General features: G+C 37.6%; 1 long non-coding RNA gene across 1 annotated transcript in view; it reads left to right on the top strand.

Annotated features, from left to right (window-relative positions):
* LOC118822158 overlaps positions 1–25,444 on the top strand; it is a 40,255-nt gene extending 14,811 nt beyond the window's left edge. The window contains exon 4 of the long non-coding RNA XR_005008419.1: positions 25,015–25,444. This is a non-coding gene — a long non-coding RNA (uncharacterized LOC118822158). The remainder of the gene's footprint in view (positions 1–25,014) is intronic.
* Positions 25,445–26,140: the final 696 nt, after the last annotated feature.

The following is a 26,140-nucleotide window of genomic DNA, read 5'->3' on the forward strand; positions in this document are numbered from 1 at the left end:
GCTTAGACTATTAATGAGTTTCCAGCGAGAGTCTCATAGTTATTTGCCTCATCAATAGATCAATAAATGAATGAAAGAATAGTAAAAAAAAAAAAATCTTCACAAATGCGAGTCAGCAGCCAGCGCTCAGCTATAGGTGAACGAGCTGAATTGAGATTGACACATCACTACTGTTACTTCTAACTCACCAGAACTGTGAGATGATCTGTCATGAACAGCCAAAATCCCTAGATGAGAGATCCATGTGTCCAATAAGGACTGAACAAGGCTGTACAGTGTATGTAGCAGTCTACATGCTGAAGGAGAATACTGCAATAGAGAGTCACCATTTAATGAGGGAGACATACCTCATGGTCTATTATCATATGCTGTACATATGTATGAGTTTTATCTGTGTTTTAGAGGGGTTGTATAAGTAAAGGTGGGTGATATGGAATTAAGCAGGCAGAATACTTCAACAGACGAAAGGACTGAATGAAATCACACTACCACTGAACATGCTTAAAAAGATCAACCTTAGTCAAGGGGAGGTCTCAGAACAAGCAATGCAGTGATTAAGACCTTTGTTCAGCTAGTGGTGCTCACTGCACTGTATGAAATGAAGCCAGTGCTTTATTCAATGTCGTTTTCGTTTGAAGTATACTGTGAGCTTCACTGTGTACTGGATGTTGTTCACAGGTTTCCTATAGTTGGTGTAAATCTGTGCTTTTTACAGGGGTCACATGTCAGGGTGCCCGTGGTCAGTGAAAACAAGTTAACTTATCCTCTACAGAGAACACACTTCTGCACATTTCAGTGTACACTGTTCATTCACTGAATTTAACATTAAATGGCATGTACAAAGATTGTGGCACATTTAATATGTGGTTTCATACAGTCAGCAAATAAATAGAAATTGTGCTCAAAAATTGCATATATAGCCAAAATATTCTTCTGTGGAATTAAAAAAGTAGCTACATTTAAACATATTCAGGTGTATAACATTAAAAAGTAAATGGTCTAACAGAGGCGTCACCAATCCTATTCACAAAGGGCCAGTGTGGCTGCAGGTTTTCATTCCAAACAAGCAGGAGCTCACCTGGTATAACTAATCAGTTGTTTGAAGACTGATACTAACTGATTAAACATGTTCCTGCTTCATGGGAATGAAAACTTGCAACCACACTGGCCCTTTGTGGATAAGATTGGTGACGCCCGGTCTATAAAATTAAGAATCAGGATGTGGTTTTCTTTTAAAAGTAACCTCAGTATTGGCCATGTGCTCATCACATTCTAGTTAACCCATATTAGTGAGTTCACCTGCTCTTAACCCTTTTAAGGGATGTGGACAGTTATATTTTACAGTGATATGTTTATTCTCTTGGAAACTGAGTTAATGTACAAGTATTCAATAATACTCAAGTGAAGTACGAGTCGTCCAAAATAATGCTTAAATATAGTAATGAAGAACAATTACTGTATTTTCCACCCCTGCAGTTTCATAAATCATACAGTTCTTCACTGTTGTAGAAGTACTGGCAATACATATGATATACTCAGGAAAAAAAAAAAACATATTGTGAAATAATTTATCACAGTAATGATAACATACCGTCATATTCCCCTCACTGAAAAGCTTATAAATCTTCTAAGGAAATAAACTAGTGCTTTTAGTATCTGGAGGGAAAACAGTGTTGTCATACACCCTTCTCCAAATGAAGAACCCATATGAAACTTTCCCTCTCACATCCCCCTGCATCCCGCTCTGGCTTATCATGGGCCTGTGATATAACTCTGTAATAAAGATCAGACTGAAAGATACACACCATTATGTATTACAGTCATTGGTTCAGTATAGATGTAGATAAGGGAACATCCTCACAAAGAAGAGAGTTTAATAAAATAACATGAATAAGCAAGAATGAAACAACAACAACAAAGAAAAAGACAAAAGACAGAGAAAATGAGATTCCTAACAACTGTGCTAGACCTGGAAGACCACCAAAACTGTCACCTTCATCGGTGAGAGGTGTTTTACAGGTGTTGCTGCCCAACCTTCCACTGTGAGAAGACAACTATGGAGTTCATTTTGTGCCAGATCTTTCAAATAAAATAAAATAAAAATCCCACGTAAATTGTTAAATATTAGAATCTCCAAAATAAGTTGCAAATACAAATGCTAAGTTAAATAAAAGTTTATTTTTTTAAAAAGTATGACATGTTCCCCCATGTTGGGGCAGTTCATGCTGGGTGGCTACTGTTCAGAAGACATGCCACTCCAAATCAGTTGACCATTAAAGACAGCACCCTCTTAGAAGTGCCAAAAATCAGAAGCAAAACAAACAATGACACAAAATTAGCTCCGTCTGAAAGGATGTGTGGCTGTCAAGAAGCTGTTACTGAGCAAAGGAAGTAGAAAAAAAAAGAAGGAAATGTGCAAATCATACAAAAGGAGCTGCTGGTGTTCTCAGGACAATAGACTGACCAACCCAGAATCCAGATCTGAACATCACTGAATATATTTAGGATTATTTGGATTGTGAGAAGCAGAAAGTTCAACCAACTTCTAAGACTGAACTTTGGAGGTGTGGAAAAATATCCCTGCAGTCTCTTGAAAAGAATAGAGGTTTGCCATCTTTCTCTTTCTCCTTGCTCTCCATGTAATGAAACGTGCAGCTGATCAGTGTTCTTAAAGTACTGATGATGTCCACAACATGCTCAGAAAAGCATGTTTAACTTATTGTAATGTACCTTGATAACAATGAATATTATCATCTTGCCCAGCTCTAACTGTCAGTGATTCCTGTGATCATGTAGAGTCAGAATATTCAGCACACTGTTTTTTTATAATATAATAAATAATATAAAGCTATAGGCCCTATGCCGATCCCACTCAATAAGCACCAGGTCTCAGTGAACTCATGTGTGACCACAGTGACCAACCTCCACTATAACACTGGAAACAGAGGTGATTCCATTTGGAATCAAATAGAATCCATTACTACACTATTGACTTACTATTATATGCCTTAAAACAAAGCCACCCTCTGCAGACCATCAAACACACCTGTGCTGGCCCTATTTCATGTCACGCAAAAATACTGAAAGAGAAATCAAATCCTATGGAGTTTATTTAGAAAAAAGGGACGAGTGTTGACCCAGTGGTCTCTCCTCTTATTGTTCTGTGCTAAATGCAATGTCTACATGGCTGGGTTGCAGAGCATATGTGGTATTGTTAAGCTGTGTGTGCTTTTCACAAGACAACGTAATCTTGTATTGCATGACCACACCTGCTTTCTCTGTGACCTAATGAAAACACTTCATGAGGCTGGTATTCCTATGGCAATGAGATTCTTTAGAATGAGTTATTCTTTAGGCAAAATGAGCAATTATAATGCCTTATAAATATATTCACCCCCGTCCCCTGGACATTATCAGCCATGTCTGTGTTGCAAATGATGCTTATAGCAATAGATTAAATACATTTCCAGTAGATTTACAATACTATGCAGAAATCCACTCTTTATTTATTTAATATCCAGTCAAAGCACCTATTAAGTACAATTTACTCATTTTTCAGTGTCAGGAATAAATGCAGAAAACATATACATACATAAAATTACACAGAAGTCTCGACAACTAAATATGATATCAAATATTTAGTATGTAATGGATTCATCTTTTGCCTTTATTATAGCTTCCATTCTTTGGAGACTTGCTTTCAGTTTAAAAAACAATCTGCAAGAATATTTTTCCTCAAAGTTCAGTCTAAGAAATTGGTTGCATTTTCTGCTTCTCACAGTCTAAGTTATCCCAAACACATTGAGTGAGGTTGAGGCCTGGACTCTGGGGTGGTCAGTCCATTGTTCTGAGAGCACCAGCAGCTTCTTATCTCCTCAGTAACGGCTTCTCGATAGCTACACATCCTTTCAGACCCACAGCGTTGAGTTGTTTTTTCACAGTGGAAGATCTGAAAAGAGTGCAGCTTCGTTTTCTCTTATCACTCAAAGATGAAAACTTTAAATACTGCTTATCTGATGGTGACAGTTTTGGTGGTCTACCAGGTCTTGTATGGTTGTTAGGAGTCCCATTTTTCTATATCTTTTCAATAATTTCCAGTTTTGGAAACTACTGATACTGATTTTTACTAATTTTCCTTTGACTTTTCCCTTTCTTAGGGAAATGGATTATCTCTATATCAGATCTCCTCAGAAACATCTGTTCTGAACAATTATTAAATTGTACTTAACGGCCATGAAGTGTGGTCTCTGACTTTTGCACAGTACTGTAATTGTGCAGTTTTGCACTCTGACAGCACATTTCAAAGCTAATATGAGTTATTTGTCAGATATTTTGAGGAAAAATTTAAATTGAAATAGACCTTCATTACTGTCAATTTTAAACCATTAATAACTTTTAAATAGACTGAATACTGTCCCAACACGCTGTATAAAAGACTCACTGTGTGATTGTACTCAGTTGTATGATATGATATCACACAGCGCTGTACTCCACAGCATTTCATCATATTAAATTTTGTCACTCTAGACATAATAAAATGGAATCTGTGTTTAGACTGGATGATATACGCATACAAACAGCTTCATAATAATAGGGTATTATTCTTCGTCTAATCGGTCCATGAGAACATGAGGGCACAGATGGAGGAGCAGCAGCGAGCCGGGGTAATGATGCAAGATGTGTGTGATGCAATTGGCCCAGGGGGAGCTGTGATCATGGGGAGACAGACTTATCCACCAGCCCCTCTGGACCTGTTACCATGGATGGTACGAACAGTGTAGGGCTTGTTCAGGGCCTTGTAAGTTATCCTAGTTAAAGCACAGAATCCTCTAAGAGATGCTGAGGTACAAAACTATATTTCGGAGCAGTGTTGTTCTTAGCACCGCACCAAAAATAACACCATCTATTACTCAGTGAATAAGACAGTGATAGCTTTATCAGTAATCAGGAAGTATTTCTGGCTTCAGTTGCCTCAGATATGCCCCAAACAGATAATATAAGTATGATTTCAACCATGCTCATATCTGGCTTAGCTCAAAGTGTGAAATTGTACTAACACTTTTTGGAATAATAGGCTGGACTGTTAAACTATGATACATTCACACACAAGGCCGTACAGACATTAGTGAATATTAAGGTGTAAAAATGCATTGATACATTATAATCATTGACTTGAAGGTGGCGATTCATCCTAATCAGTTTTGGAGTGTTGATTACATTGTATTTTATTGTATTATATTACAATTGATTTTAATATTAAAAAATAAATAGGCCCCCACTTTTTGCCCCAAACAAAGAATTTTCAGGCCATTCCTCGTCTCATCTCAGAGTAAAATCTATACAAAAATGCTTGATGTGTTGTTTTTACCATCTACAGTGCTGTGTAAAAGTCAGAGACCACCTTTCATTTATTACATTTCCAGTCAAAACATCCTGTAAGTACAATTTTTTCTGCATCAGGAAGAGAAACATAAAACACCCCTTCCAAAATCCATGATAGACCAGTTTTTGGCATTTTTTTTCTTGAAATCTGTTGTTGGGAGTGGGACCTTACACATACAAGAACTGTAAATGCTCTATTATGATTAATACCACCTTTATTAGAGAAATAAAAATGTTTTCCACTATACATGCTCACACATTTTAATATTCAATGATTTATGCTCATTCATAAAACTCTCCTTGGTCATTTACGCACTTATCTATGTCAACTTCTCAAACACACTGCAAGAAATGGTCTCTTGACAAGTGAAATAATCTTAAACCTAGTAGATTCATCTAATATATTGAGATTAGTGAAAGCTTATTATGCAATTTTTTTAACTTATTCCTACACATTTTACTTGTCCCAAGTGATTTTAGTAAGTCAGATACTACTGTGTAAATAGTTCCTGCAGTTTTAGTGTTTTCAGTATATATTTTTTTAAATAATCATAAAAAGAATAGGCCTCATTCACCAACTGTTCTTAAGAAGAAATTTCTTCTTAAACCCCACTTTTGCAGTTCGCACGAAGATTCTGACCACACACAATGTTTTCTCATTGGGGATTGTTCTTAGGTAAGAACAGAATCTACACACACTCAAGAGCACAAAGGTGTGAACAGTTCTGCGCTTTAAAAACACGTCATGAATCTGACGTAGACTTTTTCTTAGGATCTTTCTCAAGAAGATATTGGTCAATGAGGCCCATTATTTATAAAAATGGAACAAAATAGATAAATTACTTGAATCAAATCATAGTGAAATGAAACATTTCATGATGCACCGTTCTGTTCTCTAAAGAATCATGATTCCAATGAATCTCTATTAGATATTGTCTGTATTATTTATTTTGTAATATGTTTCTTCATAACTGACCATGCACAGTTCTTCGGCCCGTTTGCCGGTTCCCTTTAGTAAGCAACTATATCCATTTATATGGCTACAGAACAATGCCAGTATAGCACCAGCACTCATCACAGGTAAGATCAGTCTCATTTTGACTGGCACCTGACTAATTAAGGCAGGCTGTGAGATCACACATAGCCTCAATCAACACGCCAGAGTTCTCTAAGAGCAGAGGAAGAGTCTCAGGAGACAGACCTGCTTTCCTCTAGGTGATATATTTTGCATGAAAGACTTAGCGTCTGACATATGGATTGTGAATACAGCCAGGTGGTGCATGTCAGCTATCAGCCATCTCCACCTCCCTCAGTGCAGTTCACTTCTGTCTAGCAAGATGCAATATGTGCTGTATGGACAGACCAGTTTGTGAATACAGTTTCTCAAATATAAGTGTGGGAAACACTGAGATTTTTCTTGCAGTAAACCCCTTAAGCCATTTAATTTTTGTGGACTTTATAATCTGTTGATGTGGAAGGGGATAAATATTTCCTTTGCAATGGTGATTTGATGGACAAAGTGCTCTTAGAAAAAAAAACATCAGGATCCAGAATCTAATCTAACGCTCTGAATTCAGTTCATGAAGGCCTTGCTAATTAGCTGATGAGCTGAATCAGGTGTGTTTAATGAGGCAGCATGCTAAAGTTTGCAGTGTTTTGGCCCGCGAGGACTGGAGCCTGACACATGTGATGTAAGCATTTAAATACTTCTGTACATATAACCTTTGCCTTTACTAAAGAACCACTGAAGAAGTAGGGGTGTAATGATAAACATATTTAGGTTCAATTAATTTTCAATCCTGAAGTTAATATTTGATACATTTTTTGCTAACAAAAGAAGCCTAAAAATGGTGGCCCTACAATATGTTAAGGCAACTAGAGAAAGAAAAACTGTCGGTTAAGTGTGTTAGGTGCGTAAGCCCCTCTCCCTCCCCACCCTCTTTACTCAGATCTAAATTTGACCACTCACGGTTTTCACAAAAGACTGCAAATGAGAGACTCTCAGATGAGACCAAGGGGTGCATTGGCACAAGTAGCATGACCAGACTAATTTCGAGGGGGGGGGCCACTGAGGCACAGAGTCTGGCGGAGGGCGGGGTACTGGTGTTGTTGTATGACTTGTGATTAAAAATGAATAGAGCAATAATCCTTCGTACAATACAGTGCAAAGATGTTTATAGTATTTATAGTACATAAAAAAACATTTCACTTAGTAATTAATAGCAAAAAAAACCACTTCCACTTCCTTTGGTCTTGGCTGCAGTAAAGCCTTTACCACAAAGCTACTGGTGTTAAATTTGTAGATAGAATTCAGATGCCAGTAGAATACTGATTAACCACCAGCTTTGCTGGGGTGGGTCAAGGGCAATCAGATTATTGTGGGCGCGGGGGCCAACCCACCCCCCGTAGAAACATCTCTAAGTTGCAGTACAGTTTTTAATTTCAATACTCATTCTAATTTTTCAATACTTTATTGAAACCTTACACACATAGCTAGCATTAATCATACTGACAAACAGAGCTCCACCATGTTTCTATGGGATGGTTATATAGCCAATAAACTCTTGTTATCTAAGATAAATAATTGGTGTGCATAAATCATTTAAATGTGCAAAAAGAACTTTAAAATGATAGCATAAATTCCCCAAACTCTGTATGTGGTTTAATTACTTTGCCTTGCGTTCTTGGTTGTGTAAAGAATCCAAGATCCATGTTGCTCATGAAGCAGAAACATAAGGATTCCAATTAAAAGTGATTTATAGAAATGGAGATACAAGCAGGCATTATGTATGTACTGAGTTCTGACACTTCTGATGAAAAAAGAGAGCAGCTCTAGTTAAATGTGTAATACATCTCCACATAAAATATCTCTCCTAGTGCAAGTCATCTTGGAGCATTCATACATAAAGCTGATGTAATGATCTAAACTCCAGCTCAGTGTGTTTTCATTGAATTCATCACAGCAGGAAGTGAATGAGCATAAATTAGCAAGTTAAATTATGTAGAACACTGAGAAAAACTCCCACTGCGACAGCAATCAAACATGCTAAGAAGAGTACTTGGATCATGAGAAGCAGAAAACCAACTTCTAAGACTGAACTTGGGAGGTGGGGAAGAGTATTACTGCAGATTTCTTTCAAAAACTGAAAGCAAGTCTTCTAAAAAAAAGAATGAAAGCTGTAATAACGGCAAGAGTCGAACACACTAAATGCTGAAAATGTTTATTATATCTAGTTTAGTAGGCTTGTATGTGTGTAATTATCTGTTTTTTCCTGATGCTAAGAGTTAATAACTTGTACTAAATAGACATTTTGACTGGAAATTAAATGAATGTAGGATGGTATATTGTACACCAATGAGAAAAGGATTACAAACGGTCTGCAACGAGTGTCGGAAACATCTTCATTAATATGATTTGTGGCCAAATTTAGGCCTCCTCTATGATTTCCATTTCGCTTTAAACAATCCGCAGATTTTATTCATTTTCAACAGTAACCAAAGTCCAAACACTTGAACATCTGCTAGCATTCTCCAAACAATTTCTCTAGCAGAGAGCTATACATTAACATGTCTGATGATGTTAATAAAACAGCACTGTCATAGAGCTGGCTGGGTTTTATGACTCTCCAAACACAGCACAGAGAGCAGCTTCAATAAAGAGTCCCTGAGGTCAGGAACAACGAAGCATGAAACTGACTCCATATGCAAAACCCTAGTGTACATAGTATATATGTATATTGAGCATTTGGGCAAACTGCAAATGTCGACTTGCCAGCAGAATCTTTTTGCACTTGATACTTAGTAAAAGTCCAGAAAACATGTCAGTGATGCACACTACCTTCAGCATATTCTTAACTATTGCACAGGACAGCAAGACCAGCCTGTAGAAAATGCAGCCACGTTATAAAACTAGTGTTCACATTTGTAATAATACAACCAAACACTTAGCCAAAAGGATTTTTTCGTGCAAATTTTTGTGCTATATATAAATATTAAAGCACCGAGATAAAAGACATATAATACTTCTAGAAAGTAGCCCAATAGGTGGAATAGTTTGTCATCTTAACTGTGTAAAAACAGAAGCATCATGTTAAAGGTTTGAATTTAAATGTTCAGTCTGTGAAATGTGTAGATCATTGATGTTCTCCACATTTTTCAGATTCACCCCCAAAGGGGGCGCTACTAGCATTAAAACAGTGTTTTTTTGCTGCCATAGAGAGAAAAGAAACCCACACCAGCAGGAGCTCACAAATACAACTGTGGTTCCAGTCACACTTTTCAAAATGGGACACAAAGTAGTTTATTATCTAAAAGTAGGGCTCACATATTTTTAATATGTGATTTGTAATTTAAATCCAAATCTAAATCTGAAAAAAGGATAGGCTAAGTATAGCATATTTGGCTTTTCATATGACATTACAGCCCCAAACTAAATAACTTTTGGGCATTTTGTATACTAGAAGACCCTTTGTTTTCAAACACTTAGATTCTTGTATAGTTTTGAAACTACCCAATGGACTACAACTACCATAAACACTAGAACTTAACCTGCATTGTAGTTTGTGTGACTATGCTCAAGGAGATTGCTTAAGCATTGGAGAAATGGAAAGCAATATTGCATAGTGAGAAAAGTTCATGGAAAACTGACTACAACTTCCATGAGCATTTGGACTTGACCATTTATTTAAATGGAGAGAGTGCTACACACATGTGCACACATACATTGTTCTGGATGACTGTGCTGTTTTTTTGCAATCACACATTCTTCTTGGCATGTGTGACAATATTGAAGAATCATATAACCATGCAAAGATGTGCATTAATAGCGGTCTATAGTTCTATATATAACCACTGTCTATGAACGTTTGAAGAATTGATTCATCCAGAAGTTAAGGTGATTATCAAAAAATAGTCTACAATGCCAATAAGAAGCTAAAAAGATGATGGCAGTTCAGCGCATAATGCCAAAACAAATTGTAGCAGCAAAAACACAGCATAACATTCAAGACGTTTTGGAAGCTTTGATGCCAGAAAATAGACAAAGAAGACACAACGCTAACCTCAGGTGACCTACCTCAGGATTGGCCCTCAAAGCACCAGGCCTTGCTCAACTGGCCTTCACCCAGGTTAAAAAGAACAGCGGAAAAATCCAGCCATTTTGGTCCAGGTATTAAAAGAAATATCAAGTATGACCCCTCATCTGACCACCAGAAGAATCACTGCCACGATCGGTTGATAACGGCTTTCCATGTGTGCTAACCTTTCTCTCTAACTAAGACAGTGTGCTACGTGTGTGAGTGAAGTCAAGATGGGGGGAGAAGACGTTGGCCCGCCTGTGATGGCTGGTTTGAAGAATGCACAAGCGTTATCAACGGAGGTTATGCAAGAATAGCTTGGTGGAAACCTTTGCCTGGTACAGTACTGGGCCCCTGCCTGCACGCACAGCCAAGGAATCCTGCCCTAAAGAATTCCTAATTGCCCTCTCTGAGAGGGAGTCTGTCAGGCTCCTGCAGGGTGTCCCGCCTGGGTTATCGCACATGCTCTGCACTTGCACTATTTTATAGAGGTGCTATTTTTAGCTTTGAAATCCTCTACCTCTACCTCTGAGGTCATCATTTTAACTACAAAGGGAAAGACGAGTATCATAGCACTACCTTCTTAAAAAAAAAAAAAGAGGTTCCTTATCTTGGACATAATATTCCAGATTGGAAAAACCCTTTGGTACAGAACCTACTTTATGTGGAGGCTCTTTAAACTTTAAACAAATTCTTCATATTCACACACATCTCTTCAAGAACCATCCATGTATGAATATGAGGAGTTCCATCAGAGGTAGCTCCAAAGAACCCTTTTCAGCATCTTCATTTTTAGGAGTGTGTTTCAGTCAAATGGTTACTTCATTGCTTTGTTCTCATTATGTCAGAATTTCTTCTGGTTTTGATTGCTAAAATCAGAAGAAGCTCCAACAACAGAGTAAATGAGGTTTATAAAAACATAAGTAATATTCATTCTTTCTGTCCTTCTGTTACTTCAACAGTTTTCATTCTCTGTTCTCTGCTTTTAAAAATAATGGTGCCAAATAGGGTTCTTTCCATAATGTCTTTGAAGAACCTCTCCTGGCTGCCCAAAAACCTTTCAGTGGAGTCGTTTTTTGGAGGATGTATGGCGATGTGTATGTGAAGTACCTTTTTGAAGTTTAAAGAACCTTCACATAATGTAAAGGTTCCAGGCAGGTATGTAAAATATAAAGATTTATGAGTGTAAAGAACTTCTTAAAGTTTTAAAGAAGTTCTTCGCCTTCATAAACCTTTATTTCAAACAAGGTTCTCTAAGGAACCAAAAGTTGTTCTTCTGTGCAAGTGGTCAAAGAACTATTTGAGCACTTACTCAACAATTAGCCTTGGCCTTTCGTGTATTATACACAGTACAGTACTTTGCAAAAGTCGGAGACCACCCTTCCTTTATTTCTAGTCAAATCCCAGATTTTCTCCCCAACTTAGTCATGTCCAATTCCACCCGCTAGTTAGAACTCCCCCAATCACACGATACTATCAGCGTTAGGAGGGTGAAGGCTAGCACAGGCTTCCTCCAAGACCTGCAAAGCACAGCCACATCTTTTCGAACTGCCGCTCACGTAACGTCATTGGACAGCTGAACCTGCTCGGAGGAAAGCGCCAACCGCCAGATCTGTTGCGTCAGCTAACAGACGCCTGCGCTGACTAGCATCGCGTTGGGTGATGGGGGGGGAGGGGGGCCAATTGTGCTCTCTTGGACTCCTGGCCATGGATGGCTGTAGCATCACCAGGGATCGAGGAGATATCATTTTTAAGGAGATATTTCTGAGGAGATTAGATATAAGATCATGTATTTGTATAAAGGAAGGGCAAAGACAAGGGAAAATGATTGAAATTCCACTGTGAGAAGACAAGTTATGGATCTGAAAGGATGTGTAGCTGTCAAGAAGCTGCTACTGAGAAAAGGAAAAAGGCGGATCAAACAGAGAACCTGCTGGTGTTCTCAGAACAATGGACGGGCCACCCCAGAGTCCAGACCGCAACATCACTGAATGTGTTTAAGAAGCATGAAGTGCAACTGACTTCTAAGACTGAACTTTGGAGGGGTGAAAAGATATCCCCGCAGATTTCTTGGAAAAGCTGATATCAAGTCTTCTAAAAAGAATAGAAGGAAGCTGTAATAAAGGCAAAGAGTGGACACAATAAATATTATATTTAGCTGTAAAGGCTTTTGTATAATGTCTGCTAAATGTATGTTTTTCTTTATATGCTTTTTTTTGTTTCATGTCGCTGAAAAATGAATAACTTGTTTATAATGGCTGTTTTGACCCCAGGCATCTTCTCACATTCTACTCTTTGAAAAGGTGTTGAGACATTTTGTGTGAACTTTGAAAAGGAAATCCTATGACTCACTGGCCTTGTGTTCATAACATATTCACATAACATTTACTGATTTCCTATTTTTTACACTTAGCATATGTTCCTATAAGAAAAGCAATCTAAAAAGGGGAGAGACATGCTACAACTGTGCCCTCGCTCTGCTCACAATGGGAGAGAGGTGAGGAAGACAGGTATCAAATGCACAGATGAAAGAGGGCCTGCAGATTTAGGGGTCTTTTTTGTCTTTGTGTGTTCAAAGGAAGCAGCTGCTGACTGCACAGAGCTTAGGGCCTATTCATCTGGGGGGCGAGACAGAATGGTTATCCTGAGGCACAGAAAAACTGCGGCGAATGCACACACACCGCTGCGCTCATGCACACATGCACAGACGCACACACTTCAAAGGCTAGAGCGAGGGTCTGTGGTAGACTCCGCTCTATAACTCTGTCATTAGGTTCATAAACAGGATTTGTCTCGTCAGAAGTAGCCAAGTCTCCTAGTCTGTTGTGTAATTTATATCAAACAGTCGCTCATCAGAATCCTGAAAGGCTGGCCTATTTTGACCTGTGGGAAAAAAAAAAATATCTAACACGCTTGATTTTCCATTATTTTGATAAATTAGCCTACATATCATCAAATCATGGACTATCATGGACATGAACTATAAGGTTGTATCTGACACTATTGTCAACACTGAATTATGTACATCTAGTTATCATTTAGTGCTGGTTATTGTTGCTGTGGTGATTAAAAAACAAGCATCATGGAGTCTTTAAGAAAGTAATAGATTCCTTCTTAAAAATGGCCTAAGTTGGTGTTATGGTTCATCAGTGCATCTGATGAATGTGTGATAACCAGTCAATATTCAGGTTTTTACCCCAGTAAGTTGTTTAGAGGGCTTAGTAGCTTAACTGTGAAGCTAAGTTAAAAGTCTTTAGCCTTTTTGAATTAGAAGCAGTCACTTAGATAACAGTTGCTCAATAGTCAGCTTGGTAGCCAGCTAGCTAAACTATAATTTCTACAAAACACAGAACTAGCTAACTAGTTAAAAGTTGGGGAGTTCATGGATCAGTCATTGATCAGCTAATATGAACATCTTTTGAGGGTATTACTAGGAAATTAAATATGAAAGTTAACTAACTTACCTTTCCTCCTTATCTAGCTAGTTAGTGTTAGTTAGCCAGCTAGCTAACTAATGTGTAGCTTAATTAACATTAGCTAACCAATCTGCAGAGCAGCAAGCTAGCCACCAGAGTAGCCAGCTAGCCAGATAGCAGGCATATATCAATCCGCTGGCTTGAAAAAGTTGGCACCCTACTGACTTTATACTACTGGTGGTCCACCCCCAGACCACCCAGATTAATGTCCTGTGTACAAGGTCTAGTTTTTAATCTCCTCAAACATTGATTTTAAGTGTGCATCGCCTTTTACTTTGGAAAATAAACTAGACAAATATTACAAACAACTGAGAAAATAGTGTGTAAAAGTACATTTTAAACATTTAATTTTAGAAATACTGAGGATAACTGCAGCAAAACAGTGAAGCAGATTAGAGTTCCGTATATCAGTTCTGTGCATTTCTTTTTGAGTTAAAGTACAAAAGTACAATTTCTATTAAGTATTAAGTTATTATACTTGAATAGTATTTTACCAAGTGTATTTCTACTCTTTCACACCTATAGAAATATGTATATTTGGGTTACATATGGGAAAATGTGTATAAAATGTGTTACTTAAGTTTGAAGGTATTGAAGGTATTATATTCCATATAACTGATATATGGAGCTTATAAGCCTCTGACCTTTAAGTTCCAATATTTCAGAATGATGCTTCAAAACAGAGTCATAAATAAAACAAATGTCTGTCACTTTAGTTTAAGGCCAGTATTGGCAATGGGATGTCATTTTACTTATTAAACACAATTATAGACAGGAGCTGTTCATAAATGTTTAAGTTTCTCTTGAGAAATATATGATCATGTGTGTTATCAAGTCTTTAGCTTTTAATAAAGTGCAAAAGATCTTAATAACCAACAATTAGCCTTGCAAAGGTGGGCTGTTTGCTGTCTGCCTTCAAAAACCATCACAGACAAAGCAAACTGAAAGGTCAGATGTCAGCAGGTGACATCCTAGTCCAGTGTTTATATCCCCCCCAGCAGCAGGTAAATAAAGTGTGTTTCCCTCTCACCTGCTGAAATTCAAATTTGTGTGTCATGCTTCCTGCTGCATTGGTCTTGTCATTGCTTCAGTTAATATTTGCATCACAAGCAAATCACTATTGTGTGATGCTTTAGTTGAAAGAGAAAGAGCCATTACTTTCTTTTTGCCCATTATCTGCAAAGTACAGCCTGCTATAGCATCTCTGTACAAGCTAGGAGGTAAATATTGACAAAGAGAAGGACCAGTTTATGACTAGAGAATGTTTAAGCTTTGCAATGCTTGAAGTACCACCAATAAAAAAATATGCACACTCTAAAAACCAAGGTTCCTACATTATTCTTGGCATTGATGCTCCTTTGAAATAATATTTAAATTATCTAGAATATAACATATTTTTGGTGGCTCTCTAAACTTTATAAAATACTTTAATTGAGATGTACAGTACTGTGCAAAAGTCAGAAGCTTCCCTTCGTTTCTTTTATGTCTAGTCGAGACAGCCGTTAAGTACAGTCATGCGTCAGGAAAAAAGCAGAAAACGTACATTCAACAGAAAATTACATGGAAGTCTAAACAATGAAGGTAATACCACATTTTTCAGTATTTAGTGTGTCCACTCTTTGCCTCTATTACAGCTTCTATTGTTTTCAGGACACTTGCTTTGAGTATTTTTAAAGAAATCTAAAGATATATTTTTCCATATTTCCAAAGTTCAGTTTTGCACTTTCTGCTTCGGACTCTGGGGTGGTCAGTCCATTATTCTGAAACCTCCAGCAGCTTCTTGGTTTGATCTGCAAACTTTCTCCCCTTTTTACTTATTTCCTTTTCTCAGTGAAGCTTCTTGACAGCTACACATCCTTTCAGATCCATAGCACTGAGTTATCTTCTCACAGTGGAAGGATGGACAAAAACAGGTCTGGTCTCTTGATAGTAAGTTCCAACCTTCAGTTGGTATATAAAGTATCTTTAGTGACCCAAAAGTGGTTCTTATGTAACATCACTCCAAACAACCCATTTATTTTTAGAATAAAATCCCCTAACACACACAAATGATGACCTCAGTGACAAAAGCTATTCACATTCATTCAGTAATAACATCATTCACTCATAAAGATTCCGTACATGTTCAGTGAATGAAAGGTTTGTCCAGAAGGCTCGCAGAAGAGAGCAGAATGAAAGTTCTCATTTTCATTTTTCTATTCAAATAGATTTGCATGGGCTGGCTAAATACTTGGCTGTGTGCAACGTGAGACAAGGCCTCTCTGTGCCTGTCTGCTGTCTCTCTCACTCTCTGAGTGCAACCAAACCAACATGCAAAGCGACGCTCAGAACACAGCACCATCCCCCAGTGAGAGCAAGATGCATGCGCTCAGCCACAGGTTTCTGTTTTGTGAGCGTCATTCTACAGCTTGTTCCTTGGTTTAATTAACCCATTAAACTCTTCCATTCCTCACTAGCAAGTTGACTGTTTTACACATTTTACACATACAGTAGTTTCATAGTAGTTACTGATGAATTAGTTCTTTACCCCCTTAACATTATAGGTTTATTTCATACAAAGGCTTATTATTCAGTAACTACAGGGACTTCAATGTAAACTAATGGACCTATTCCTAGGTTATAAAAGTGTGTAATAAAATGGCATGTTAAGGCGTTAAGTGGGAAAAAATGGAGGTACTGCACACTACACACTAAACAGGCAGTGTCATATGAGTTGTTTCAAGATTTAATGGCATCTACAGGTGCCAGAAATGCAACAAACTGCAAACCAACATACAAAGTGTGCTCAGCCACAGTGGTAGGTTACTGTGTAATGATCATCATAATATAGCTTAGTTTTTTTTCTTGTGTAATTAACCCTTCAAACTCAAACTCCTCACTATCATAAGTTAAAGGGCAATGCTACCTTTTGTTTTTTTCAAATTTCTGCATAATTCAAACGTCATTGAGATTTAAATAATATGAAATGAAATGGTTACTTGCAGAGAAACTTACAGAGTCTGATTTCTTTATAATGGTGGCAATAGGAGCCAGATGTCATGATGAATACAGTGCAGATGTAGCCATTTTTAACTATCCAAAACAACCAGTGAATCTAAATGTGTTTTATATGTAATAAACAAAAGTTTTCTTTGGGGTCTGTTATGCCTTATGACGCCCTGCATGTACCTCTCCAACATTAATATGTTTTCAGTCTAAATTTGAACTCAGATCCATCATAAAACAATCCCTCAGGCATCAGGCAGCGTATTCCTAACCATTTCATGGTAATAACTTTCTGTGAGGAAGCTTTAAGAGGCATTACACGCTTCAAATGTCTGGTTCCTCTCACCATCACTGTGAACAATTCTGACTTGGTTCATTTCTCTAGAATGGGGCAGTTCATATCAGACCTCTCTGAATGACTCTGTTTACATCTTAATGATTTAATTATGCAGAAATTTTGAACAAGGTTGAATTCCCCTTTACACTACACAATAGCACTACGCACATGGTATTACAGCTTTCTTGATTTGACCGGACATTGAGTTCTATTTTATTTTTTATTGAACGAAATGTTGGATTCCTTTGACTGAACTGGCAAAAAGACATTACAGTGTGTTCAACAACGTATCAAATGCTAAAACGTACTTGCTGATTAAAGGGGAATTCCACTAATGTTGGAAAATTGCTTAAAATTCCATTCCATTACTTTACTATCTCTTAATGATTGGAATTTTAAAAAATCGGTGGGATGCCCTTAGTACTACAGAGGTGGTTCTAAAGCAGTGCAGCACAAAGTGTGGCCAGAAAGTTACTTTTGTATTTTTAAAAGTATCTTAATAGCAAATTATAGTGTCATGTTAGAAAATTTTAAAATTTAAAACATTTTAAAAAAACTCATTTAAAACCTACCTACTTTCTTTATTTGCATATTGTTTTGCACTTTTGGCCTTCAACACACCACAATCATTGCCCCCAATACAAAAAGCTTGGGGACCCCTAGTCTAAAGACTAGATGACATATGTACTTACAATGTTAATTAAACTGCAGTAATTAGTTATCAGCATTAAATGTACTACATAGCAGCTAGTATGAATTATTCAGTAACTATATAAACTAGTACTTTCTGTATGTTGTGTAATTAATATAGAGTGTGAGGAACCTAATTGTGGACCCACTTACAAACACTTGCAGTATAAGGGGTTAACAGTACAGTTGTCAGTATGTAGGTGGATATGTGTGATAAGGAAACCAGTAAAACCTGTAGGATGTTGTACTTCCTCCAGGTAACAGAAGAGCCAGCAGTGTAAGCCTGGCACAGATTGCCCTGAGCCTGCTTGTTTCCCCCAAAGGCTCCTCACGCACAGCCTCATTTAGAGGGTGATGATTAGTGGACTGAGTTAACGAGCCCCATCTGCATCTGCACAACAGGACAGATGGCCCTTACTAGGACAGCTCAATTATAGTGTACACACAGGTATAGAATACACTTCATGCTGGATTTACCTTATTGCCCTGGTTTCCCAACGTCAGCTTTCGGGACCCCACATACGGCACGTTTTTTATATTTTTTCCACTCTGACATGCCTGATTCAACTTAACATTTATTTATTTAGGCCTTTAGAAACTGAGGCAAGTAAGGTAGAGCAGGGAAAATGTGCAGAGCAGTGGAACTGAGAACCATGGCCGTAATGTATATGTACTGGGGTGCACAATGTATTGGCGAGTGATATATTATTTGCCAATAAATGGGAATATTACATTTTTATTATCAGATAATATGCTTTCCAATAATAATGGAATTCCAATAATAATGGAATTATAGCTGATTATTACAAACGTTAATTTAGCACCACTGACACATAGATAGCTACTATTGCCGGGCCAAATAATGAAAGATATTTACATATAATAATAAAAGGGCATTTTTCGGCAGAACATTCAAAAACAAGAACTAACCCAAACAGAAACCAGTGGAACTTACGGTTTTACTTCTGGTTCATTTGTACTTCCTAAAAAGAGCTTGAACCATCATAATAACCATGATTAACTGTTATTTTATTGTCTTTATGGTCATTTATTTTGGTCATCCTTATGCTATACTTATACTCCTTTGGCTAACTAGCCATCTTGCTAACTACTTTGCTTAACACTAGTTGTGCTTACAGTAATAGAGTGCTCTTTTCTGTGCTCACACAAATGCATACAATAACACAGAATCATGTAGAATCAAACACAGCTCATATTTGCTGTGGAGCAAAAACACAAATTCTGTGGAGGCTAGAATAAACGTTAATTGCGTTAGCTTCCTAACTAGTTCATGTCACCTTAGCAAACTCTTACAAAGTAATAATGCTAAAAATAGCAATTGGCACATCAATATACCATTCTAGTTTTCAATTCCTTCTGCACCTTTAGTGATGTAACAGCTTGGCTTCTGCTGCAAAGTTTACAAAAGGCACAGGAAATCACAATTGAACACCATTAGGTTCTGCTGGTACCAGTGCACTAGACACTAGACACTTTTTCACCAGTAATATGCACTTAATTTATGGATTAGAGTGCAACTTTTTTTAAATTATGTTGTTCCAGGTGGTAGCTAAGGTGTTGCTGGGCTGATGGCATGTCAGGTGGTCTGTATACACACACACACACACACACACACACACACACACACACACATATATATATATATATATATATATATATATATATAGGCCCAATTTGCAGGGTACATACAGTCCATTTGATGCCTTGTGTGACAAATATTACTATTGCTAATACAAATATTATTACTAATTAAAGCTCAACTTGAGAGCAACGTTTGACAATTTTTCCATAAGTCATGGTACAACAAACTAATCAGATCATGTTCGAAACAGAAAACTAAAGCAAGCCTGGCAGAGAATTCAGACACGCCCAAATACACAGATTATGTGCTGAACCATCTGGAGCGCAACAGACTGGTAAAACAACAACTGGAATAATATTTTAATTAACGAGACAATGAGATAAGAATATTAGTATTTATGTGTTTGAGTTTGCAGTGGAGTAAAATATCAGGCAAGGCTAAAAGAAGGTAAACGTTGTTGTTTCTCCAAGGAGGACGACCCACAAGGCTTCAGCAGCAGTGAGAGTCAGTTTACCATAGCAACAGGGCCGGAGGAGCACAGCACAGACAAACATGAATGTCCTCCTGGAAGCAGCTCTGCCTTAACTGTGGCCTTACCCATCATGACAGCATTTGTTTAAAAAGGACATCTATTTGAATAAGTTAGCATGGTCTCTAATAACATTTAGCATGATTTGCCTGCCATTGATTTGCTGTAGGAATATTAGAGCCACAGCATTCATGGTTGCTTATGAAAATGGCAGCATCTCAATAAAAACAATAAAATAAAGAGAATCTTCCACTGCCTTGGTGATAGTGGACATGATTGCTGTGGTGTTGCTATGAGCTGTTAGTCTAATGAAATGAACAGACTCTAAGCATGAGATCTTGTGTCAAGGCAAAGGGAACTGAGCATATTACTGAAATTCATGTAAACATTCGAAGATTCAAATTATTACGCTGAAAATATTTGTAATCAAACTTTGTATTAAATTAGAAAGCAATTCATTTTCACCAGTGGTCTCAGACTTTTGGAGCCCGCTGTAATTAAGACAGGGGAAATGTGAAAATCTGCAGAGCAGTGGGATTCACAACCATTGCCTTAATGGAGATGTACTGGGGTGCACAATATAATGGCGGCTGATATAGTATTTGCTAGTAAATGGGAAAAGCTAATTATTGTTATCTGACAGATATTGGATTTATAGCTGATTTTTACAAACAATAATTTTACGCCCTGTTTTTAGATTACACACTGATATGTAGTTGCTAGTGTAGAGCATTTCCTGCTAAATATTGTACAAATATTTACATGTAAGAATGAAAGCGCACAGAACTAACCAGAATGGAAAACAGTGGAGCTTATAGTTCTACTTCTAGTTCATTTTTCATCTGTATGAGAGATAATTAGAACCTTCATAATAATAATTAGTATTTATGTAAAGCACTTTGAACTGCCTGCTGTATGAAATGTGCTATATTAATAATCTGGTCTTGCCTGTTTCACTGCTTGAATTATGGCTACATTAGGCCATTTTAATGACATATCCTAATGACAGATTTCACAGCGTCTCATTAGCTTTCACAGCAGCGATAAAGCTTATACTTTGTGTAAGTGATGTTGGTAAATGTTAATGCATCACAATTTTCTGATAGTTACATTTAAAAAAAGTCACAACAAATGATGTTATAATTGTGAGCAAATTTTCACACTGTAGTTAAACTGTTACGCTTATAAAATAATCTTTGGCAATATTGATATAATGAAACAGATATGATGAAAGAAATGAGCAAATAATAGTACATCTTCGGTTGTATGTGCGATTTTCTATATGATGCTGGTGCTGATTGTTGTTGTTGTTTCTTCTGCAGTTGTTGTTGCTGAGGTCTGATAAATAGCACTATATACACAGTGAAATGAAAGATTTCAAAAATTGACAATACAAAGCAGTTAACCTCCATTACAGCCTTGTTGTTATCTTGTCACAAAGCATTACCTCCCCCCTCTGGACCCTTTGGAAATGGCAGCTGCAAAAAAAAAAAATGCCACTCTACCTGACCAATGTAGTGTTAAATCAAATAAATAAGTCAAATGAAAGGCCTGCCAGTACAATTAACTTGATGATGTCTAGTGAAAAGGAGTCCCATAAAAACACCTCATTAATCTTCAGAGTGCATTTTAATACAGTGTGCTGAAATAGAATAGAAAAGCAGCTGATTCAACCACCTACTGAAACTGAATTTTGAACTTAATTGAATAAATGATCTGCTAATTTGTTTATGGAAGTGTATATTCGATGAAATGACTCAGCAAGATGGTGAAAAAATAGCAAGGCAGGTGAGAAGTATGAGCAATATGAGTGGAAAAGACCTTATATAATGTAATAATGGCATAAGGATAACAGAAAGAATGGAAGAAACACGGTTACATGGATAGTCATGAAGATCCATTTAAAGTTCTGAAATATATGTTCACAATAACAAAGGCACTAGTAGATATAGTGTGCTATTTGGACCCAGTAGAGGGCGCTGTACTTTCTGCTTTTGCTGCTGCTGCAGTCTGCATGCACGCAGGTGACTCTGATCACGTGTACGGTGTATTAGGTCAGGGTCAGAGAAATAATGACTGAAGTGAAGGACTGTTTGATGTGACTCTGATTAAGTTTCACACAGCAATGTCCAGAACAAAATTACATGCCATAATTACATTTAGAAAACATATTTTAACTAATAAATCTTTACTAATAAAATAACAAAATCACTGAAACTTCAGGATGGTGCTGGTCAGTGTTATTCACAGATATTTCATTTATGGTGGTCATAACATATGAATTAAAAATGAAATTCAATTTGAAATATGAATTTTATTTTCATTTATAAGCAAGGTGCAAAATACGGTGGGTCCTGGGGGGGGGGTCTAGAACCCCCTAATTAACCTCTTGGATCCCCTGAATGTCTTAAATTCAAAATTCTGCAAGGTCTCTGAAGATAAACTAATTATGTTGTTATACTGTCCGTTAGGGAAACACGCATACACATTCAGAGAAAGGTCATTGTTCAGCCTGCTTCAACCACAAACAGGCAACTCTGTGTTCAGTATTCTTAACTAACTAGAGATGCAGCCCTGGTCAGCCTCAGGGTGGGTCTATAGCATATTGGTTGACCCAGTTGGTCCTTCATAGCCTAGCAACTGTAACTGTGCCCGAGATACCTCTGAAAAACTTTACAGTATGCAACAGAATATTTGTAAATCTGAAAACTTGCCAAATTTCCCAAGAGACAAGTGGAAAGAGTGAATTGTTACTCATTTCCTAAACCGAAGGCAAAAGAGGAGCTGTGTAAGATCTCAGTGAATGTGTGGAAGACCAAATTACCAAACTAGAAAAAAGTATTTCCAAAAAAAGAATTGTATAACCAACCATCTTGCCATTGAAGCTAGCATCAGCACCGCTCTGGCGAGTAAGTAAGCAGTCAGCCAATGCTGGAGTAGCCAGTCAACGCCCACTGAATAGCTCTCTTCTCAGGTCAAATTTCTCCCAGTTTAAGACTCCAGAAGTGGTATGTGAGTACAGTACAGATCATCCTAAGACAGCTAATCTCTATTAACTGGCACCCTTGTGTTGTGATTGGCGCTCTGATTAGTAGACAGAATCATGTATTCTGATTGGCAGCCTGTATCCTGCAGTCTGATTGGCTGCCTGAGTGTTCTGACTGGTTAGCTGAATGCTGGGCTCTGATTGACTGATTGAATTCTGCAATCTGATTGGCTAGCTCAAAGCTGTGCTCTAATTGGCTTCCTGAATGCTGTGTTCTGATTAGCTGTTTGAGTGCAGCAGTATTATTGGCTAGGTCAGGGGTCGGCAACTTGCGGCTCCGGAGCTCTATTGCTGGTTCTGTTGCGGCTTCACAGCAGAATTAGATTTTTAGGTACAAATAAAATAATCCTCCTTTGTAGTAAAACAAAGCTCTGCTGATCGTTCTAACATTGTTTTAAAGATGAATTGTCTTAAACGCTGGAGTTAATTTATATGCATTTATAATCACTCCACCTAGTTTCCTTATACGTTTAATCTGCAATGAGAAACTGTTAACCGCTAAAAATGCGCGAAGCTGAATTCAGCTTCTCATTCGTCAGCTTCTAGTTCAAATTCTCCTGTTCCACCTTTGATGTTGCAGCAGTTATATTTAAGGTGGAACGAGAAAACAACAAGTGGACACTCTGATTATAGCAGTCTTAAGACTACAAAAATAGCAGAAACTAAACATCTACTAATTATAACTTTATGAAATAAACTAGTTAACTAAAACACAAAACACCATCAAGGTGGGAGCAGCAAAATATGTAAACTATTTTTGTACTGGTTACATTTATGAAAATATCTTAGGAAACATAAATTTAATAACAAACTCTAAACAACACAACAGAGTCTACTGCTTTGCTGATTGTAATTGGTCAGTTAATGGGTTTTGTGGCATGGGTAGAAATTAGCCTGGTCAAAGTCGGCAGTGGTGCGGTAGTCTTCAGTGAAACTGAACAGGCTGTTTTCTATGTGCGTATGTTTTTGTATTGCTGAGCAATTCATATGAAAATCATACGAAAATGGACAACACCAGCAACAAAACAAAGATGGCGCTAAGAAGACAAGAATTAAAAAAGGGCTTGAGTAGAATGCAGCAAAATGCTGCAAAATATTGGATATTTTCCACCTTTTCCAGCCTAAGACAGTTTTTTTATGGCCATGCAGTCTTGAAACAGTTTGTCTATATTTATGCATATTTTAATACTTTGATGCTTTTAGGAATAACAGCAACATTAAAAAATCACATTATTCAGCATGGATTAACTGGCACATGATGAGAGAAAGAATTGCATTAATATAGACTATCAGAAATAGAACCCAGAGTGGCAGTGTGACTCAGGTGTGACTCAAGGCCAAGTTCTGAGTAAACTGCTGATTTAAATGTAAGCTGGTTTTTCCTTACAGTTAAGCTCATCCTAAATCAATTATAAAGTCATATTTTTGTTTCCTTGTTTCCATGCAGAAAAAAAGACTGAAACTAATAAAGGTCAGGTGTTGTCTTCCTAGTGCTTGTTTATAGTCCTTGTTGGTTTATATCAATTCATCTACTATTTTATAGTGATCATTTCACCAGGAACAAAGATGGAATATGAATCATTCACTTCCTCCTTGCTTCCTAGAAAGCATTTTGCAGCTGGAAAGAGACGGTGGTGACTTCACATGGATGGAAGACGCTGTAAAGCTTTGTGATGTGTTATTTGTGAATAAGTTGGCTAAAAGCTAGAAGTAATAAAGCTGAGACAAATGATTTGAGTGAAACTACTTGTCATCATCTGACAGTTTCAGTGTAGCATATCATTTCAGAGCCAAATCTAGCAAGAATGGCAAGATGTTTTGCTCTTATTACCTTTATTTAAGTAGTTTATCTAACAATGGCAATCTAAAATAAACGCTGTTCTGTTTGCAGAAAAAAGATTTCATCGATCAGTTTAAGTGCTGGATGGGCAAAAGAGCTGCTTGGTGAGTAGAACAAATTGATCTGACCTAGTGAAAAAGTTGAGAATTTCCATCACTAAAGGTAAACGTGCTATCGCCACATAACCAAGATCACCAGAATGGGGACTTTTTTTAAACTATTCTTGTAAAGAAACACAACTCCTCTTCATAAAGGTAGCACTTTTAGTCACATGTAAATAAAATGCTTTACCTTATGGGTTTACTGGCACTGAGTTTAAAAAAACAGGGCAAACGAAGTGGCTAATCTCTTAGGATAAAGTCCGTTACACAGGCATCCTTTCTGCTCGTATGTCATAAAGATATGACTTTTTCCTTAATCTTGTACCAGGGTATTGCCTTAGATGACTTCCTTAAATACCTGTTTACAAAGTTATACTACGGTCTAGTATACACCGATCAGGCATAACATTATGACCTCCTCCTTGTTTCTACACTCATTGTCCATTTTATCAGATCCTCTTACTATATAGGTGCACTTTGTAGTTCTACAGTTACAGACTGTAGTCCATCTGTTTCTCTGCATACTTTGTTAGCCCCCTTTTACCCTGACCTTCAGTGGTCAGGACCCCCATGGACCCTCACAGAGCAGGTACTATTTGGGTGGTGGATCATTCTCAGCACTGCAGTAACACTGACATAGTGGTGGTGTGTTAGTGTGTGCTGTGCTGGTACGAGTGGATCAGACACAGCAGTGCTGCTGGATTTTTATAAACACTGTGTCCACTCACTGTCCACTCTATTAGACACTCTTACCTTGTCAGTCCACCTTGTAGATGTAAAGTCAGAGACGATAGCTCATCTGCTGCTGCACAGTTTGTGTTGGTCATCCTCTAGTCCTTCATCAGTGGTCACTGGACGCTGAACACAGAACGCTGTTAGCTGGATATTTTTGGTTGGAGGACTATTCTCAGTCCAGCAGTGGCACTGAGGAGTTTAAAAACTCCAGCAGCACTGCTGTGTCTGATCCACTCGTACCAGCGCAACACACACTAACACACCACCACCACGTCAGTGTTCCTGCAGTGCTGAGAATGATCCATATAGTCTATTCTGACTATATTTATAGACTGGTCTAT

This window comes from Colossoma macropomum, unplaced genomic scaffold, assembly GCF_904425465.1.
Source record: "Colossoma macropomum unplaced genomic scaffold, Colossoma_macropomum, whole genome shotgun sequence".
NCBI lineage: Eukaryota > Metazoa > Chordata > Actinopteri > Characiformes > Serrasalmidae > Colossoma > Colossoma macropomum.